General features: G+C 36.0%; 15 pseudogenes; all 15 read left to right on the plus strand.

The window, feature by feature from the left end:
• Positions 1–1,201: 1,201 nt before the first annotated feature.
• On the plus strand, positions 1,202–1,320 carry LOC137833687 (5S ribosomal RNA; annotated as a pseudogene).
• Positions 1,321–2,728: 1,408 nt separating this feature from the next.
• LOC150026620 (5S ribosomal RNA) lies at positions 2,729–2,847 on the plus strand (annotated as a pseudogene).
• Positions 2,848–4,256: 1,409 nt separating this feature from the next.
• Positions 4,257–4,375, plus strand: LOC137817712 (5S ribosomal RNA; annotated as a pseudogene).
• A 1,410-nt stretch (positions 4,376–5,785) lies between these two features.
• On the plus strand, positions 5,786–5,904 carry LOC137817713 (5S ribosomal RNA; annotated as a pseudogene).
• Positions 5,905–8,064: 2,160 nt separating this feature from the next.
• On the plus strand, positions 8,065–8,183 carry LOC137833685 (5S ribosomal RNA; annotated as a pseudogene).
• Positions 8,184–8,844: 661 nt separating this feature from the next.
• Positions 8,845–8,963, plus strand: LOC150026621 (5S ribosomal RNA; annotated as a pseudogene).
• Positions 8,964–9,601: 638 nt separating this feature from the next.
• LOC150026622 (5S ribosomal RNA) lies at positions 9,602–9,720 on the plus strand (annotated as a pseudogene).
• Positions 9,721–11,879: 2,159 nt separating this feature from the next.
• Positions 11,880–11,998, plus strand: LOC150026623 (5S ribosomal RNA; annotated as a pseudogene).
• A 661-nt stretch (positions 11,999–12,659) lies between these two features.
• On the plus strand, positions 12,660–12,778 carry LOC137833670 (5S ribosomal RNA; annotated as a pseudogene).
• A 638-nt stretch (positions 12,779–13,416) lies between these two features.
• Positions 13,417–13,535, plus strand: LOC150026624 (5S ribosomal RNA; annotated as a pseudogene).
• Positions 13,536–15,694: 2,159 nt separating this feature from the next.
• On the plus strand, positions 15,695–15,813 carry LOC150026625 (5S ribosomal RNA; annotated as a pseudogene).
• A 661-nt stretch (positions 15,814–16,474) lies between these two features.
• Positions 16,475–16,593, plus strand: LOC150026626 (5S ribosomal RNA; annotated as a pseudogene).
• A 638-nt stretch (positions 16,594–17,231) lies between these two features.
• On the plus strand, positions 17,232–17,350 carry LOC150026627 (5S ribosomal RNA; annotated as a pseudogene).
• A 655-nt stretch (positions 17,351–18,005) lies between these two features.
• On the plus strand, positions 18,006–18,124 carry LOC137817716 (5S ribosomal RNA; annotated as a pseudogene).
• A 1,007-nt stretch (positions 18,125–19,131) lies between these two features.
• LOC137833696 (5S ribosomal RNA) lies at positions 19,132–19,250 on the plus strand (annotated as a pseudogene).
• Positions 19,251–20,285: the final 1,035 nt, after the last annotated feature.

Below are 20,285 nucleotides of genomic sequence, written 5' to 3' on the forward strand. Positions count from 1 at the left end.
AACTTTAAATGTGAAGGCAAATGATCTTGTTCTTCATTATAAAAAGCCACCTTTAGTTGATTCTCATCAATCATACCATCAATACTGCACCGAATCCTATCAGAACTCCGCAGTGAAGCATGTTTGGGCGAGAGTAGTACTAGGATGGGTGACCTCCTGGGAAGTCCTCGTGTCGCACTTCCTTTTGTATTTCTTTTTTGTGTTATGTTTTTCTTCTTGGCGTAGACAATCAAACCATGAGTTCAGTGAGTTATCACGTTCGGGGACCTTCGGGAATTGGCGACTATATTCGTTACGTCATTTCGAACAACTTTCATTTTTTACGCATCTCCATCTGACTTTTCTATCAAAAGTTATAACCATTTGAAGTTTTGTCACGTTAATTTTTGGAAACACCAAATCTAGCACTATGCTCTTCGATCTAAGGACTCCTACATCAAATATATACAAAAACAAGATTCCACAAAAAAATTTGGATCAAAAATAAATTTCTACCTTATTTTAATGAATTTTACAATGTTGCCCTACCTTGTTCATTCATGTTGTACCTCAACACCCATGTTGCACTTATTTTTGTATTTCTTTTTTGTGTTCTGTTTTTCTTCCTGGCCTAGACAATCAAACGATGAGTTCAGTGAGTTATCGCGTTCGGGGCCCTTTGGGAATTGGCAACTAGATTCGTTACGTCATTTCGAACAACTTTCATTTTTTACGCGTCTCCATCTGACTTCTCTATCAAAAGTTATGACCATTTGAAATTTTGTCACGTTAATTTTTGGAAACACCAAATCTATCACTATTCTCTTCGATCTAAGGACTCCTAAATCAAATATACACAAAAACAAGATTCCACAAAAAATTTGGATCAAAAATAAATTCCTACCTATTTTTTTTGAATTTTACAATATTGCCTTACCTTGTTCATTCATGTTGTACCTCAACACCCATGTTGCACTTCTTTTTGTATTTCTTTTTTGTGTTATATTTTTCTTCTTCTTCCTAGCCTAGACAATCAAACCACGAGTTGACCTTTTTCGTGCTATTTTTTTTTTGTTGAGCCTCTAAATAAAAAAATTAAAGTACCTAGAAAAACGATCGTGAAATAGTGTTGTGTAGCGAGTTAGCGCGTTTGGGGTCCAACCATTTTGAAACTGAAGCCCAGTTGCAAACCCATATAGGCATTGATCTTGCTACACTTCATAGGTTTGACCATACCATCAATACTGCACCGGATCCTATCAGAACTCCGCAGTGAAGCGTGTTTGGGCGAGAGTAGTACTAAGATGGGTGACCTCTTGGGAAGTCCTCGTGTTGCACTTCTTTTTGTATTTCTTTTTTGTGTTATGTTTTTCTTCTTGGCGTAGACAATCAATCCATGAGTTCAGTGAGTTATCACGTTAGGGGACCTTCGGGAATTGGCGACTATATTCGTTACGTCATTTCGAACAACTTTCATTTTTTACGCATCTCCATCTGACTTTTCTATCAAAAGTTATAACCATTTGAAATTTTGTCACGTTAATTTTTGGAAACACCAAATCTAGCACTATGTTATTCGATCTAAGGACTCCTACATAAAATATATACAAAAACAAGATTCCACAAAAAAATTTAGATCAAAATTAAATTTCTACCTTATTTGAATGAATTTTACAATATTGCCCTACCTTGTTCATTCATGTTGTCCCTCAACACCCATGTTGCACTTATTTTTGTATTTCTTTTTTGTGTTCTGTTTTTCTTCCTGGCCTAGACAATCAAACAATGAGTTCAGTGAGTTATCGCGTTCGGGGCCCTCCGTAAATTGGCAACTAGATTCGTTACGTCATTTCGAACAACTTTCATTGTTTACGCGTCTCCATCTGACTTCTCTATCAAAAGTTATGACAATTTGAAGTTTTGTCACGTTAATTTTTGGAAACACCAAATCTATCACTATTCTCTTCGATCTAAGGACTCCTACATCAAATATACACAAAAACAAGATTCCACAAAAAATTTGGATCAAAAATAAATTTCTACCTTATTTTAATGAATTTTACAATATAGCCCTACCTTGTTCATTCATGTTGTACCTCAACACCCATGTTGCACTTATTTTTGTATTTCTTTTTTGTGTTCTGTTTTTCTTCCTGGCCTAGACAATCAAACGATGAGTTCAGTGAGTTATCGCGTTCGAGGCCCTCCGTAAATTGGCAACTAGATTCGTTACGTCATTTCGAACAACTTTCATTGTTTACGCGTCTCCATCTGACTTCTCTATCAAAAGTTATGACCATTTGAAGTTTTGTCACGTTAATTTTTGGAAACACCAAATCTATCACTATTCTCTTCGATCTAAGGACTCCTACATCAAATATACACAAAAACAAGATTCCACAAAAAATTTGGATCAAAAATAAATTCCTACCTATTTTTAATAAATTTTACAATATTGCCTTACCTTGTTCATTCATGTTGTACCTCAACACCCATTTTGCACTTCTTTTTGTATTTCTTTTTTGTGTTATATTTTTCTTCTTCTTCCTACCCTAGACAATCAAACCACGAGTTGACCTTTTTCGTGCTATTTTTTTTTTGTTGAGCCTCTAAATAAAAAAATTAAAGTACCTAGAAAAACGATCGTGAAATAGTGTTGTGTAGCGAGTTAGCGCGTTTGGGGTCCAACCATTTTGAAACTGAAGCCCAGTTGCAAACCCATATAGGCATTGATCTTGCTACACTTCATAGGTTTGACCATACCATCAATACTGCACCAGATCCTATCAGAACTCCGCAGTGAAGCGTGTTTGGGCGAGAGTAGTACTAAGATGGGTGACCTCTTGGGAAGTCCTCGTGTTGCTCTTCTTTTTGTATTTCTTTTTTGTGTTATGTTTTTCTTCTTGGCGTAGACAATCAAACCATGAGTTCAGTGAGTTATCACGTTCGGGGACCTTCGGGAATTGGCGACTATATTCGTTACGTCATTTCGAACAACTTTCATTTTTTACGCATCTCCATCTGACTTTTCTATCAAAAGTTATAACCATTTGAAGTTTTGTCACGTTAATTTTTGGAAACACCAAATCTAGCACTATGCTCTTCGATCTAAGGACTCCTACATCAAATATATACAAAAACAAGATTCCACAAAAAAATTTGGATCAAAACTAAATTTCTACCTTATTTTAATGAATTTAACAATATTGCCCTACCTTGTTCATTCATGTTGTACCTCAACACCCATGTTGCACTTATTTTTGTATTTCTTTTTTGTGTTCTGTTTCTCTTCCTGGCCTAGACAATCAAACGATGAGTTCAGTGAGTTATCGCGTTCGGGGCCCTCCGTAAATTGGCAACTAGATTCGTTACGTCATTTCGAACAACTTTCATTTTTTACGCGTCTCCATCTGACTTCTCTATCAAAACTTATGACCATTTGAAGTTTTGTCACGTTAATTTTTGGAAACACCAAATCTAGCACTATGCTCTTCGATCTAAGGACTCCTACATCAAATATATACAAAAACAAGATTCCACAAAAAAATTTGGATCAAAAATAAATTTCTACCTTATTTTAATGAATTTTACAATATTGCCCTACCTTGTTCATTCATGTTGTACCTCAACACCCATGTTGCACTTATTTTTGTATTTCTTTTTTGTGTTCTGTTTTTCTTCCTGGCCTAGACAATCAAACGATGAGTTCAGTGAGTTATCGCGTTCGGGGCCCTTTGGGAATTGGCAACTAGATTCGTTACGTCATTTCGAACAACTTTCATTTTTTACGCGTCTCCATCTGACTTCTCTATCAAAAGTTATGACCATTTGAAGTTTTGTCACATTAATTTTTGGAAACACCAAATCTATCACTATTCTCTTCGATCTAAGGACTCCTACATCAAATATACACAAAAACAAGATTCCACAAAAAATTTGGATCAAAAATAAATTCCTACCTATTTTTAATAAATTTTACAATATTGCCTTACCTTGTTCATTCATGTTGTACCTCAACACCCATTTTGCACTTCTTTTTGTATTTCTTTTTTGTGTTATATTTTTCTTCTTCTTCCTACCCTAGACAATCAAACCACGAGTTGACCTTTTTCGTGCTATTTTTTTTTTGTTGAGCCTCTAAATAAAAAAATTAAAGTACCTAGAAAAACGATCGTGAAATAGTGTTGTGTAGCGAGTTAGCGCGTTTGGGGTCCAACCATTTTGAAACTGAAGCCCAGTTGCAAACCCATATAGGCATTGATCTTGCTACACTTCATAGGTTTGACCATACCATCAATACTGCACCAGATCCTATCAGAACTCCGCAGTGAAGCGTGTTTGGGCGAGAGTAGTACTAAGATGGGTGACCTCTTGGGAAGTCCTCGTGTTGCTCTTCTTTTTGTATTTCTTTTTTGTGTTATGTTTTTCTTCTTGGCGTAGACAATCAAACCATGAGTTCAGTGAGTTATCACGTTCGGGGACCTTCGGGAATTGGCGACTATATTCGTTACGTCATTTCGAACAACTTTCATTTTTTACGCATCTCCATCTGACTTTTCTATCAAAAGTTATAACCATTTGAAGTTTTGTCACGTTAATTTTTGGAAACACCAAATCTAGCACTATGCTCTTCGATCTAAGGACTCCTACATCAAATATATACAAAAACAAGATTCCACAAAAAAATTTGGATCAAAACTAAATTTCTACCTTATTTTAATGAATTTAACAATATTGCCCTACCTTGTTCATTCATGTTGTACCTCAACACCCATGTTGCACTTATTTTTGTATTTCTTTTTTGTGTTCTGTTTCTCTTCCTGGCCTAGACAATCAAACGATGAGTTCAGTGAGTTATCGCGTTCGGGGCCCTCCGTAAATTGGCAACTAGATTCGTTACGTCATTTCGAACAACTTTCATTTTTTACGCGTCTCCATCTGACTTCTCTATCAAAACTTATGACCATTTGAAGTTTTGTCACGTTAATTTTTGGAAACACCAAATCTAGCACTATGCTCTTCGATCTAAGGACTCCTACATCAAATATATACAAAAACAAGATTCCACAAAAAAATTTGGATCAAAAATAAATTTCTACCTTATTTTAATGAATTTTACAATATTGCCCTACCTTGTTCATTCATGTTGTACCTCAACACCCATGTTGCACTTATTTTTGTATTTCTTTTTTGTGTTCTGTTTTTCTTCCTGGCCTAGACAATCAAACGATGAGTTCAGTGAGTTATCGCGTTCGGGGCCCTTTGGGAATTGGCAACTAGATTCGTTACGTCATTTCGAACAACTTTCATTTTTTACGCGTCTCCATCTGACTTCTCTATCAAAAGTTATGACCATTTGAAGTTTTGTCACATTAATTTTTGGAAACACCAAATCTATCACTATTCTCTTCGATCTAAGGACTCCTACATCAAATATACACAAAAACAAGATTCCACAAAAAATTTGGATCATAAATAAATTCCTACCTATTTTTAATGAATTTTACAATATTGCCTAACCTTGTTCATTCATGTTGTACCTCAACACCCATGTTGCACTTCTTTTTGTATTTCTTTTTTGTGTTATGTTTTTCTTCTTCTTCCTAGCCTAGACAATCAAACCACGAGTTGACCTTTTTCGTGCTATTTTTTTTTTTGTTGAGCCTCTAAATAAAAAAATTAAAGTACCTAGAAAAACGATCGTGAAATAGTGTTGTGTAGCGAGTTAGCGCGTTTGGGGTCCAACCATTTTGAAACTGAAGCCCAGTTGCAAACCCATATAGGCATTGATCTTGCTACACTTCATAGGTTTGACCATACCATCAATACTGCACCGGATCCTATCAAAACTCCGCAGTGAAGCGTGTTTGGGCGAGAGTAGTACTAAGATGGGTGACCTCTTGGGAAGTACTCGTGTTGCACTTCTTTTTGTATTTCTTTTTTGTGTTATGTTTTTCTTCTTGGCGTAGACAATCAAACCATGAGTTCAGTGAGTTATCACGTTCGGGGACCTTCTGGAATTGGCGACTATATTCGTTACGTCATTTCGAACAACTTTCATTTTTTACGCATCTCCATCTGACTTTTCTATCAAAAGTTATAACCATTTGAAGTTTTGTCACGTTAATTTTTGGAAACACCAAATCTAGCACTATGCTCTTCGATCTAAGGACTCCTACATCAAATATATACAAAAACAAGATTCCACAAAAAAATTTAGATCAAAAATAAATTTCTACCTTATTTTAAAGAATTTTACAATATTGCCCTACCTTGTTCATTCATGTTGTACCTCAACACCCATGTTGCACTTATTTTTGTATTTCTTTTTTGTGTTCTGTTTTTCTTCCTTGCCTAGACAATCAAACGATGAGTTCAGTGAATTATCGCGTTCGGGGCCCTTTGAGAATTGACAACTAGATTCGTTACGTCATTTCGAACAACTTTCATTTTTTACGCGTCTCCATCTGACTTCTCTATCAAAAGTTATGACCATTTGAAGTTTTGTCACGTTAATTTTTGGAAACACCAAATCTATCACTATTCTCTTCGATCTAAGGACTCCTACATCAAATATACACAAAAACAAGATTCCACAAAAAATTTGGATCAAAAATAAATTCCTATCTATTTTTAATGAATTTTACAATATTGCCTTACCTTGTTCATTCATGTTGTACCTCAACACCCATGTTGCACTTCTTTTTGTATTTCTTTTTTGTGTTATGTTTTTCTTCTTCTTCCTAGCCTAGACAATCAAACCACGAGTTGACCTTTTTCGTGCTATTTTTTTTTTGTTGAGCCTCTAAATAAAAAAATTAAAGTACCTAGAAAAACGATCGTGAAATAGTGTTGTGTAGCGAGTTAGCGCGTTTGGGGTCCAACCATTTTGAAACTGAAGCCCAGTTGCAAAACCATATAGGCATTGATCTTGCAAAACTTCATAGGTTTGACCATATCATCAATACTGCACCGGATCCTATCAGAACTCCGCATTGAAGCGTGTTTGGGCGAGAGTAGTACTAAGATGTGTGACCTCTCTTGGGAAGTCGTCGTGTTGCACTTCTTTTTGTATTTCTTTTTTGTGTTATGTTTTTCTTCTTGGCGTAGACAATCAAACCATGAGTTCATTGAGTTATCACGTTCGGGGACCTTCGGGAATTGCCGACTATATTCGTTACGTCATTTCGAACAACTTTCATTTTTTACGCATCTCCATCTGACTTTTCTATCAAAAGTTATAACCATTTGAAATTTTGTCACGTTAATTTTTGGAAACACCAAATCTAGCACTATGCTCTTCGATCTAAGGACTCCTACATCAAATATATACAAAAACAAGATTCCACAAAAAAATTTGGATCAAAAATAAATTTCTACCTTATTTTAATGAATTTTACAATATTGCCCTACCTTGTTCATTCATGTTGTACCTCAACACCCATGTTGCACTTATTTTTTTATTTCTTTTTTGTGTTCTGTTTTTCTTCCTGGCCTAGACAATCAAACGATGAGTTCAGTGAGTTATCGCGTTCGGGGCCCTTTGGGAATTGGCAACTAGATTCGTTACGTCATTTCGAACAACTTTCATTTTTTACGCGTCTCCATCTGACTTCTCTATCAAAACTTATGACCATTTGAAGTTTTGTCACGTTAATTTTTGGAAACACCAAATCTATCACTATTCTCTTCGATCTAAGGACTCCTACATCAAATATACACAAAAACAAGATTCCACAAAAAATTTGGATCAAAAATAAATTCCTACCTATTTTTTATGAATTTTACAATATTGCCTAACCTTGTTCATTCATGTTGTACCTCAACACCCATGTTGCACTTCTTTTTGTATTTCTTTTTTGTGTTATGTTTTTCTTCTTCTTCCTAGCCTAGACAATCAAATCACGAGTTGACCTTTTTCGTGCTATTTTTTTTTTGTTGAGCCTCTAAATAAAAAAATTAATTACCTAGAAAAACGATCGTGAAATAGTGTTGTGTAGCGAGTTAGCGCGTTTGGGGTCCAACCATTTTGAAACTGAAGCCCAGTTGCAAACTCATATAGGCATTGATCTTGCTACACTTCATAGGTTTGATCATACCATCAATACTGCACCGGATCCTATCAGAACTCCGCAGTGAAGCGTGTTTGGGCGAGAGTAGTACTAGGATGGGTGACCTCCTGGGAAGTCCTCGTGTTGCACTTCTTTTTGTATTTCTTTTTTGTATTATGTTTTTCTTCTTGGCGTAGACAATCAAACCATGAGTTTAGTGAGTTATCACGTTCGGGGACCTTCGGGAATTGGCGACTATATTCGTTACGTCATTTCGAACAACTTTCATTTTTTACGCATCTCCATCTGACTTTTCTATCAAAAGTTATAACCATTTGAAGTTTTGTCACGTTAATTTTTGGAAACACCAAATCTATCACTATTCTCTTCGATCTAAGGACTCCTACATCAAATATACAGAAAAAAAAGATTCCACAACAAATTTGGATCAAAAACAAGATTCCACAAAAAATTTGGATCAAAAATAAATTCCTATCTATTTTTAATGAATTTTACAATATTGCCTTACCTTGTTCATTCATGTTGTACCTCAACACCCATGTTGCACTTCTTTTTGTATTTCTTTTTTGTGTTATGTTTTTCTTCTTCTTCCTAGCCTAGACAATCAAACCACGAGTTGACCTTTTTCGTGCTATTTTTTTTTTGTTGAGCCTCTAAATAAAAAAATTAAAGTACCTAGAAAAACGATCGTGAAATAGTGTTGTGTGGCGAGTTATCACGTTCAGGGTCCAACTATTTTGAAACTGAAGCCCAGTTGCAAACCCTTTTAGGCATTGATCTTTCTACACTTCATAGGTTCGATCATACCATCAATAATGCACCGGATCCTATCAGAACTCCGCAGTGAAGCGTGTTTGGGCGAGAGTAGTACTAGGATGGGTGACCTCCTGGGAAGTCCTCGTGTTGCACTTCTTTTTGTATTTCTTTTTTGTGTTATGTTTTTCTTCTTGGCGTAGAAAATCAAACCATGAGTTCAGTGAGTTATCACGTTCGGGGACCTTCGGAAATTGGCAACTATATTCGTTACGTTATTTCGAACAACTTTCATTTTTTACGCGTCTCCATCTGACTTCTCTATCAAAAGTTATAACCATTTCAAGTTTTGTCACGTTAATTTTTGGAAACACCAAATCTGTCAGTATTCTATTTGATGTAAGGACTCCCACATCAAATATACACAAAAACAAGATTCCCCAAAAAAATATGGATCAAAAATAAATATCTACCTATTTTTAATGAATTTTACAATATTGCCCTACCTTGTTCATTTATGTTGTACCTCAACATCCATGTTGCACTTCTTTTTGTATTTCTTTTTTGTGTTCTGTTTTTCTTCTTCCTGGCCTAGACAATCAAACCACGAGTTCACCTTTTTCGTGCTTTTTTTTTTCCTGACCCTCTATATAAAAAAATTAGTGTTGTGTAGCGAGTACCTAGAAAAACGATTGTGAAATAGTGTTGTGTAGCGAGTTATCGCGCTCGGGGTCCAGCCATTTTGAAACTGAAGCCCAGTTGTAACCCATATAGGCATTGATCTTGCTACACTTGACAGGTGCGATCATACCAGCAATAATGCACTGGATCTCATCATAACTCCGCAGTCAAGCATCCTCGAACGAGAGTAGTACTAGGATGGGTGACCTCCTTGGAAGTCCTCGTGTTGCACTTCTTTTGTACTTCTTTTTTGTGTTCTGTTTTTCTTCCTGACCTAGACAATCAAACCATGAGTTCAGTGAGTTATCGCGTTCGGGGCACTTCGGGAATTGGCATCGAGATTTGTTACGTCATTTCGAACAACTTTCATTTTTTACGCGTCTCCATCTGACTTCTTTATCAAAAGTTATGACCGTTTGAAGTTTTGTCACGTTAATTTTTGGAAACACCATATCTATCACTATTCTCTTCGATCTAAGGACTCATACATCAAATATATACAAAAACAAGATTCCACAAAAAAATTTGGATCAAAAATAAATTTCTACCTTATTTTAATGAATTTTACAATATTGCCCTACCTTGTTCATTCATGTTGTACCTCAACACCCATGTTGCACTTATTTTTGTATTTCTTTTTTGTGTTCTGTTTTTCTTCCTGGCCTAGACAATCAAACGATGAGTTCAGTGAGTTATCGCGTTCGGGGCCCTTTGGGAATTGGCAACTAGATTCGTTACGTCATTTCGAACAACTTTCATTTTTTACGCGTCTCCATCTGACTTCTCTATCAAAAGTTATGACCATTTGAAGTTTTGTCACGTTAATTTTTGGAAACACCAAATCTATCACTATTCTCTTCGATCTAAGGACTCCTACATCAAATATACACAAAAACAAGATTCCACAAAAAATTTGGATCATAAATAAATTCCTATCTATTTTTAATGAATTTTACAATATTGCCTTACCTTGTTCATTCATGTTGTACCTCAACACCCATGTTGCACTTCTTTTTGTATTTCTTTTTTGTGTTATGTTTTTCTTCTTCTTCCTAGCCTAGACAATCAAACCACGAGTTGACCTTTTTCGTGCTATTTTTTTTTTGTTGAGCCTCTAAATAAAAAAATTAAAGTACCTAGAAAAACGATCGTGAAATAGTGTTGTGTAGCGAGTTAGCGCGTTTGGGGTCCAACCATTTTGAAACTGAAGCCCAGTTGCAAAACCATATAGGCATTGATCTTGCAAAACTTCATAGGTTTGACCATATCATCAATACTGCACCGGATCCTATCAGAACTCCGCATTGAAGCGTGTTTGGGCGAGAGTAGTACTAAGATGTGTGACCTCTCTTGGGAAGTCGTCGTGTTGCACTTCTTTTTGTATTTCTTTTTTGTGTTATGTTTTTCTTCTTGGCGTAGACAATCAAACCATGAGTTCATTGAGTTATCACGTTCGGGGACCTTCGGGAATTGCCGACTATATTCGTTACGTCATTTCGAACAACTTTCATTTTTTACGCATCTCCATCTGACTTTTCTATCAAAAGTTATAACCATTTGAAATTTTGTCACGTTAATTTTTGGAAACACCAAATCTAGCACTATGCTCTTCGATCTAAGGACTCCTACATCAAATATATACAAAAACAAGATTCCACAAAAAAATTTGGATCAAAAATAAATTTCTACCTTATTTTAATGAATTTTACAATATTGCCCTACCTTGTTCATTCATGTTGTACCTCAACACCCATGTTGCACTTATTTTTTTATTTCTTTTTTGTGTTCTGTTTTTCTTCCTGGCCTAGACAATCAAACGATGAGTTCAGTGAGTTATCGCGTTCGGGGCCCTTTGGGAATTGGCAACTAGATTCGTTACGTCATTTCGAACAACTTTCATTTTTTACGCGTCTCCATCTGACTTCTCTATCAAAACTTATGACCATTTGAAGTTTTGTCACGTTAATTTTTGGAAACACCAAATCTATCACTATTCTCTTCGATCTAAGGACTCCTACATCAAATATACACAAAAACAAGATTCCACAAAAAATTTGGATCAAAAATAAATTCCTACCTATTTTTTATGAATTTTACAATATTGCCTAACCTTGTTCATTCATGTTGTACCTCAACACCCATGTTGCACTTCTTTTTGTATTTCTTTTTTGTGTTATGTTTTTCTTCTTCTTCCTAGCCTAGACAATCAAATCACGAGTTGACCTTTTTCGTGCTATTTTTTTTTTGTTGAGCCTCTAAATAAAAAAATTAATTACCTAGAAAAACGATCGTGAAATAGTGTTGTGTAGCGAGTTAGCGCGTTTGGGGTCCAACCATTTTGAAACTGAAGCCCAGTTGCAAACTCATATAGGCATTGATCTTGCTACACTTCATAGGTTTGATCATACCATCAATACTGCACCGGATCCTATCAGAACTCCGCAGTGAAGCGTGTTTGGGCGAGAGTAGTACTAGGATGGGTGACCTCCTGGGAAGTCCTCGTGTTGCACTTCTTTTTGTATTTCTTTTTTGTATTATGTTTTTCTTCTTGGCGTAGACAATCAAACCATGAGTTTAGTGAGTTATCACGTTCGGGGACCTTCGGGAATTGGCGACTATATTCGTTACGTCATTTCGAACAACTTTCATTTTTTACGCATCTCCATCTGACTTTTCTATCAAAAGTTATAACCATTTGAAGTTTTGTCACGTTAATTTTTGGAAACACCAAATCTATCACTATTCTCTTCGATCTAAGGACTCCTACATCAAATATACAGAAAAAAAAGATTCCACAACAAATTTGGATCAAAAACAAGATTCCACAAAAAATTTGGATCAAAAATAAATTCCTACCTATTTTTAATGAATTTTACAATATTGCCTTACCTTGTTCATTCATGTTGTACCTCAACACCCATGTTGCACTTCTTTTTGTATTTCTTTTTTGTGTTATGTTTTTCTTCTTCTTCCTAGCCTAGACAATCAAACCACGAGTTGACCTTTTTCGTGCTATTTTTTTTTTGTTGAGCCTCTAAATAAAAAAATTAAAGTACCTAGAAAAACGATCGTGAAATAGTGTTGTGTGGCGAGTTATCACGTTCAGGGTCCAACTATTTTGAAACTGAAGCCCAGTTGCAAACCCTTTTAGGCATTGATCTTTCTACACTTCATAGGTTCGATCATACCATCAATAATGCACCGGATCCTATCAGAACTCCGCAGTGAAGCGTGTTTGGGCGAGAGTAGTACTAGGATGGGTGACCTCCTGGGAAGTCCTCGTGTTGCACTTCTTTTTGTATTTCTTTTTTGTGTTATGTTTTTCTTCTTGGCGTAGAAAATCAAACCATGAGTTCAGTGAGTTATCACGTTCGGGGACCTTCGGAAATTGGCAACTATATTCGTTACGTTATTTCGAACAACTTTCATTTTTTACGCGTCTCCATCTGACTTCTCTATCAAAAGTTATAACCATTTCAAGTTTTGTCACGTTAATTTTTGGAAACACCAAATCTGTCAGTATTCTATTTGATGTAAGGACTCCCACATCAAATATACACAAAAACAAGATTCCCCAAAAAAATATGGATCAAAAATAAATATCTACCTATTTTTAATGAATTTTACAATATTGCCCTACCTTGTTCATTTATGTTGTACCTCAACATCCATGTTGCACTTCTTTTTGTATTTCTTTTTTGTGTTCTGTTTTTCTTCTTCCTGGCCTAGACAATCAAACCACGAGTTCACCTTTTTCGTGCTTTTTTTTTTCCTGACCCTCTATATAAAAAAATTAGTGTTGTGTAGCGAGTACCTAGAAAAACGATTGTGAAATAGTGTTGTGTAGCGAGTTATCGCGCTCGGGGTCCAGCCATTTTGAAACTGAAGCCCAGTTGTAACCCATATAGGCATTGATCTTGCTACACTTGACAGGTGCGATCATACCAGCAATAATGCACTGGATCTCATCATAACTCCGCAGTCAAGCATCCTCGAACGAGAGTAGTACTAGGATGGGTGACCTCCTTGGAAGTCCTCGTGTTGCACTTCTTTTGTACTTCTTTTTTGTGTTCTGTTTTTCTTCCTGACCTAGACAATCAAACCATGAGTTCAGTGAGTTATCGCGTTCGGGGCACTTCGGGAATTGGCATCGAGATTTGTTACGTCATTTCGAACAACTTTCATTTTTTACGCGTCTCCATCTGACTTCTTTATCAAAAGTTATGACCGTTTGAAGTTTTGTCACGTTAATTTTTGGAAACACCATATCTATCACTATTCTCTTCGATCTAAGGACTCATACATCAAATATATACAAAAACAAGATTCCACAAAAAAATTTGGATCAAAAATAAATTTCTACCTTATTTTAATGAATTTTACAATATTGCCCTACCTTGTTCATTCATGTTGTACCTCAACACCCATGTTGCACTTATTTTTGTATTTCTTTTTTGTGTTCTGTTTTTCTTCCTGGCCTAGACAATCAAACGATGAGTTCAGTGAGTTATCGCGTTCGGGGCCCTTTGGGAATTGGCAACTAGATTCGTTACGTCATTTCGAACAACTTTCATTTTTTACGCGTCTCCATCTGACTTCTCTATCAAAAGTTATGACCATTTGAAGTTTTGTCACGTTAATTTTTGGAAACACCAAATCTATCACTATTCTCTTCGATCTAAGGACTCCTACATCAAATATACACAAAAACAAGATTCCACAAAAAATTTGGATCATAAATAAATTCCTATCTATTTTTAATGAATTTTACAATATTGCCTTACCTTGTTCATTCATGTTGTACCTCAACACCCATGTTGCACTTCTTTTTGTATTTCTTTTTTGTGTTATGTTTTTCTTCTTCTTCCTAGCCTAGACAATCAAACCACGAGTTGACCTTTTTCGTGCTATTTTTTTTTTGTTGAGCCTCTAAATAAAAAAATTAAAGTACCTAGAAAAACGATCGTGAAATAGTGTTGTGTAGCGAGTTAGCGCGTTTGGGGTCCAACCATTTTGAAACTGAAGCCCAGTTGCAAAACCATATAGGCATTGATCTTGCAAAACTTCATAGGTTTGACCATATCATCAATACTGCACCGGATCCTATCAGAACTCCGCATTGAAGCGTGTTTGGGCGAGAGTAGTACTAAGATGTGTGACCTCTCTTGGGAAGTCGTCGTGTTGCACTTCTTTTTGTATTTCTTTTTTGTGTTATGTTTTTCTTCTTGGCGTAGACAATCAAACCATGAGTTCATTGAGTTATCACGTTCGGGGACCTTCGGGAATTGCCGACTATATTCCTTACGTCATTTCGAACAACTTTCATTTTTTACGCATCTCCATCTGACTTTTCTATCAAAAGTTATAACCATTTGAAATTTTGTCACGTTAATTTTTGGAAACACCAAATCTAGCACTATGCTCTTCGATCTAAGGACTCCTACATCAAATATATACAAAAACAAGATTCCACAAAAAAATTTGGATCAAAAATAAATTTCTACCTTATTTTAATGAATTTTACAATATTGCCCTACCTTGTTCATTCATGTTGTACCTCAACACCCATGTTGCACTTATTTTTTTATTTCTTTTTTGTGTTCTGTTTTTCTTCCTGGCCTAGACAATCAAACGATGAGTTCAGTGAGTTATCGCGTTCGGGGCCCTTTGGGAATTGGCAACTAGATTCGTTACGTCATTTCGAACAACTTTCATTTTTTACGCGTCTCCATCTGACTTCTCTATCAAAACTTATGACCATTTGAAGTTTTGTCACGTTAATTTTTGGAAACACCAAATCTATCACTATTCTCTTCGATCTAAGGACTCCTACATCAAATATACACAAAAACAAGATTCCACAAAAAATTTGGATCAAAAATAAATTCCTACCTATTTTTTATGAATTTTACAATATTGCCTAACCTTGTTCATTCATGTTGTACCTCAACACCCATGTTGCACTTCTTTTTGTATTTCTTTTTTGTGTTATGTTTTTCTTCTTCTTCCTAGCCTAGACAATCAAATCACGAGTTGACCTTTTTCGTGCTATTTTTTTTTTGTTGAGCCTCTAAATAAAAAAATTAATTACCTAGAAAAACGATCGTGAAATAGTGTTGTGTAGCGAGTTAGCGCGTTTGGGGTCCAACCATTTTGAAACTGAAGCCCAGTTGCAAACTCATATAGGCATTGATCTTGCTACACTTCATAGGTTTGATCATACCATCAATACTGCACCGGATCCTATCAGAACTCCGCAGTGAAGCGTGTTTGGGCGAGAGTAGTACTAGGATGGGTGACCTCCTGGGAAGTCCTCGTGTTGCACTTCTTTTTGTATTTCTTTTTTGTATTATGTTTTTCTTCTTGGCGTAGACAATCAAACCATGAGTTTAGTGAGTTATCACGTTCGGGGACCTTCGGGAATTGGCGACTATATTCGTTACGTCATTTCGAACAACTTTCATTTTTTACGCATCTCCATCTGACTTTTCTATCAAAAGTTATAACCATTTGAAGTTTTGTCACGTTAATTTTTGGAAACACCAAATCTATCACTATTCTCTTCGATCTAAGGACTCCTACATCAAATATACAGAAAAAAAAGATTCCACAACAAATTTGGATCAAAAACAAGATTCCACAAAAAATTTGGATCAAAAATAAATTCCTACCTATTTTTAATGAATTTTACAATATTGCCTTACCTTGTTCATTCATGTTGTACCTCAACACCCATGTTGCACTTCTTTTTGTATTTCTTTTTTGTGTTATGTTTTTCTTCTTCTTCCTAGCCTAGACAATCAAACCACGAGTTGACCTTTTTCGTGCTATTTTTTTTTTGTTGAGCCTCTAAATAAAAAAATTAAAGTACCTAGAAAAACGATCGTGAAATAGTGTTGTGTGGCGAGTTATCACGTTCAGGGTCCAACTATTTTGAAACTGAAGCCCAGTTGCAAACCCTTTTAGGCATTGATCTTTCTACACTTCATAGGTTCGATCATACCATCAATAATGCACCGGATCCTATCAGAACTCCGCAGTGAAGCGTGTTTGGGCGAGAGTAGTACTAGGATGGGTGACCTCCTGGGAAGTCCTCGTGTTGCACTTCTTTTTGTATTTCTTTTTTGTGTTATGTTTTTCTTCTTGGCGTAGAAAATCAAACCATGAGTTCAGTGAGTTATCACGTTCGGGGACCTTCGGAAATTGGCAACTATATTCGTTACGTTATTTCGAACAACTTTCATTTTTTACGCGTCTCCATCTGACTTCTCTATCAAAAGTTATAACCATTTCAAGTTTTGTCACGTTAATTTTTGGAAACACCAAATCTGTCAGTATTCTATTTGATGTAAGGACTCCCACATCAAATATACACAAAAACAAGATTCCCCAAAAAAATATGGATCAAAAATAAATATCTACCTATTTTTAATGAATTTTACAATATTGCCCTACCTTGTTCATTTATGTTGTACCTCAACATCCATGTTGCACTTCTTTTTGTATTTCTTTTTTATGTTCTGTTTTTCTTCTTCCTGGCCTAGACAATCAAACCACGAGTTCACCTTTTTCGTGCTTTTTTTTTTCCTGACCCTCTATATAAAAAAATTAGTGTTGTGTAGCGAGTACCTAGAAAAACGATTGTGAAATAGTGTTGTGTAGCGAGTTATCGCGCTCGGGGTCCAGCCATTTTGAAACTGAAGCCCAGTTGTAACCCATATAGGCATTGATCTTGCTACACTTGACAGGTGCGATCATACCAGCAATAATGCACTGGATCTCATCATAACTCCGCAGTCAAGCATCCTCGAACGAGAGTAGTACTAGGATGGGTGACCTCCTTGGAAGTCCTCGTGTTGCACTTCTTTTGTACTTCTTTTTTGTGTTCTGTTTTTCTTCCTGACCTAGACAATCAAACCATGAGTTCAGTGAGTTATCGCGTTCGGGGCACTTCGGGAATTGGCATCGAGATTTGTTACGTCATTTCGAACAACTTTCATTTTTTACGCGTCTCCATCTGACTTCTTTATCAAAAGTTATGACCGTTTGAAGTTTTGTCACGTTAATTTTTGGAAACACCATATCTATCACTATTCTCTTCGATCTAAGGACTCATACATCAAATATATACAAAAACAAGATTCCACAAAAAAATTTGGATCAAAAATAAATTTCTACCTTATTTTAATGAATTTTACAATATTGCCCTACCTTGTTCATTCATGTTGTACCTCAACACCCATGTTGCACTTATTTTTGTATTTCTTTTTTGTGTTCTGTTTTTCTTCCTGGCCTAGACAATCAAACCATGAGTTCAGTGAGTTATCACGTTCGGGGCCCTTTGGGAATTGGCAACTAGATTCGTTACGTCATTTCGAACAACTTTCATTTTTTACGCATCTCCATCTGACTTCTCTATCAATAGTGTTGTGTAGCGAATTATCGCGTTCGGGGTCCAACCATTTTGAAACTTAAGCCCAATTTCAAACCCATATAGGCATTGATCTTGCTACACTTGACAGGTACGATCATACCAGCACTAATGCACCGGATCCCAGCAGAACTCTGCAGTGAAGTGTGCTTGGGCGAGAGTAGTACAAGGATGGGTGACCTTTTGGGAAGTCCTAATGTTGCACTTCTTTTTGTATTTCTTTTTTGTGTTTTTTTCTTCTTCCTGGCCTACACAATTAAACCATGAGTTCAGTGAGTTATCACTGTTAGAAAAGATGGCTTTAAACTAGAGGGGGGTTGAATTGTTTAAAGGGGTTTTCGCAAACTTTTCAAAGTTAGAATGAATTTATTTCAGAAACCAATTGATTCAGCAATTCATTTAGCCAAAACAGCAAGCAAAAACTGTAATACTAGAAAAAACAATCGGTTGTTTCAACTTAGTTTGAAAATCATTTTACTTTGATAAAGATTGAGATGCTAATTGCTTGAGATTTAATCTAAGGGTGGATTACAACATTAAACTACCCCATAACAAAGCTTAAACCAGCTCAGTAACATCAAGCAAAGCAGAGGCTTCAACATCCTTCAAAGGATTTGGATTCTTCAAAACATTGAACACCACTTGGTTCAACAATTGCGTTCGGCGCCCTTCGGGAATTGGCAACTAGATTCATTACGTCATTTCGAACAACTTTCATTTTTTACGCGTCTCCATCTGACTTCTCTATCAAAAGTTATGACAGTTTAAAGTTTTGTCACGTTAATTTTTGGAAACACCAAATCTATCACTATTCTCTTCGATCTAAGGACTCCTACATCAAATATACACAAAAACAAGATTCCACAAAAAATTTGGATCAAAAATATATTTCTACCTATTTTTAATGAATTTTACAATATTGCCCTACCTTGTTCATTCATGTTGTACCTCAACACCCATGCTGCTCTTCTTTTTGTATTTCTTTTTTGTGTTGTGTTTTTCTTCTTCTTCCTGGCCTAGAAAATCAAACCACGAGTTCACCTTTTTCGTGCTATTTTTTTTTTTTGCTGACCGTGTAAATAAAAAAATTAAAGTACCTAGAAAAACGATCGTGAAATAGTGTTGTGTAGCGAGTTATCGCGTTCGAGGTCCATCCATTTTGAAACTTAAGCCCAATTGCAAAACCATATAGGCATTGATCTTGATACACTTGACAGATGCGATCATACCAGCACTAATGCACCAAATCCCATCAGAATTCCGCAGTGAAGCGTGGTTGGGAGAAAGTAGTACTAGGATGAGTGACCTCCTGGGAAGTCCTCGTGTTGCATTTCTTTTTGTATTTCTTTTTTCTGTTCTGTTTTTCTTCCTGCCTTAGACAATCAAACCATGAGTTCAGTGAGTTATCGCGTTCGAGCCCTTCGGGAATTGGCAACTAAATTCGTTACGTCATTTCGAACAACTTTCATTTTTTATGCGTCTCCATCTTACTTCTCTATCAAAAGTTATGACCGTTTGAAGTTTTGTCACGTTAATTTTTGGAAACACCAAATCTATCACTATTCTCTTCGATCTAAGGACTCCTACATCAAATATACACAAAAACAATATTCCACAAAAAAATTGAATCAAAAATAAATTTCTACCTATTTTTAATGAATTTTACAATATTGCCCTACCTTGTTCATTCATGTTGTTCCTCAACATCCATGTAGCACTTCTTTTTGTATTTCTTTTTTGTGTTCTGTTTTTCTTCTTCGTCTTGGCCTAGACAAGCAAACCACGAGTTCACCTTTTTCGTGCTATTTATTTTTATTTTTTGCTAACCCTCTAAATAAAAAAATTAAAGTACCTAGAAAAACGATTGTGAAATAATATTGTGTAATGAGTTATCGCGTTCGGGGTCCAACCATTTTGAAACTGAATCCCAATTGCAAACCCATATAGGCATTGATCTTGCTACACTTGACAGGTGCGATCATACCAGAACTAATGCAACGAATCCCATCTGAACTCTGCAGGCAAGCGTGCCTGCGCGAGAGTAGTACTAGAATGGGTGACCTATTGGGAAGTACTCTTGTTGCCCTTCTTTTTGTATTTCTTTTTTGTGTTCTGTTTTTCTTCCTGGCCTAGAAAATTAAACCATGAGTTCAGTGAGTTATCGCGTTCGGGGCCCTTCAAGAATTGGCAACTAAATTCGTTACATCATTTCGAACAATTTTCATTTTTTACGCGTCTCCATATGACTTCTCTATCAAAAGTTATGACCGTTTGAAGTTTTGTCACGTTAATTTTTGGAAACACCAAATCTATCACTATTCTCTTCGATGTAAGGACTCCTACATCAAATATACACAAAAACAAGATTC

The sequence above is a fragment of the Phaseolus vulgaris genome, chromosome 6 (assembly GCF_051622355.1).
Source record: "Phaseolus vulgaris cultivar YP4 chromosome 6, ASM5162235v1, whole genome shotgun sequence".
NCBI classification, from domain to species: Eukaryota; Viridiplantae; Streptophyta; class Magnoliopsida; order Fabales; family Fabaceae; genus Phaseolus; species Phaseolus vulgaris.